This window comes from Diaphorina citri, unplaced genomic scaffold (genome assembly GCF_000475195.1).
Source record: "Diaphorina citri unplaced genomic scaffold, Diaci psyllid genome assembly version 1.1 scaffold25311, whole genome shotgun sequence".
In the NCBI taxonomy this organism is placed as follows: domain Eukaryota; kingdom Metazoa; phylum Arthropoda; class Insecta; order Hemiptera; family Psyllidae; genus Diaphorina; species Diaphorina citri.
The window spans coordinates 1-769 of record NW_007402652.1 but is presented as its reverse complement, the minus strand read 5'-3'; the positions used below and the strand labels follow the sequence as shown (position 1 = coordinate 769).

At 43.6% G+C, this 769-nt stretch overlaps 1 long non-coding RNA gene across 1 annotated transcript; it reads left to right on the top strand.

The window, feature by feature from the left end:
• LOC113473336 lies at positions 1–741 on the top strand. The gene is made up of 2 exons (XR_003395336.1): positions 1–70; positions 672–741. It is a non-coding gene; the product is annotated as an uncharacterized LOC113473336 (long non-coding RNA).
• The last annotated feature ends 28 nt before the right edge of the window (positions 742–769 follow it).

Here is a 769-nt window from a genome sequence, read left to right as displayed (position 1 = left end):
GAGCGACGCGCCAACGCGCTCCAAAACGAACTGGAAGAATCGCGCCAACTCCTGGAACAAGCTGACCGAGGTAAGCGCGGATATAGGGCTCATATTTGTCTAGTTAGGGGACGTAAAAAAGAGAGTAGACTAGTGTCTAGCTGTGGGACTATAAACAGAAAGAAGAACAGCTAACCCTAACCAACCTAGCTAGCTGATAGTTTCAAAGGGTTTTCTCTTGAAAAGAACAAGCACAAGTCCTCACGATGGTTGACTGCGGTTCAGGACTAGCCAATTAAACATGGCTAGAGACCATCACCCCGATGTATGGCAGATAGAAGATGAGTAAACATCTTCTATAGTAGGTAGTGCATTTGTTAAAACCTGCTAAGGTTAAAAAAAGTACAAGACTTGCTAGGTGGTACCTATGTATAATGACATCAATGTTTTGAAAACCACCCTAATGTATATTAACCAACCTCGGTGGTGCAGTGGTTAACGCGTTGGAATTTGGATATGGAGGTCGGTGGTTTCAGTCATTGGGGAACAATATTTGTGACAATCATTTATGCTTAACACAATTAAAACTCCTTTTTCTAAATCTACACTGTTCTATTTCTTAATCTATTATTCTACACTATTGTTCTGTTCTATTCTCAATCTAATCTATTATTCCATTTCCATTCCCTCAGGCCGCCGTCAAGCCGAGACTGAGCTGGCCGACGCTCACGAGCAACTGAACGAATTGTCCGCCCAGGCCACGTCCATATCGGCCGCCAAACGCAAGCTG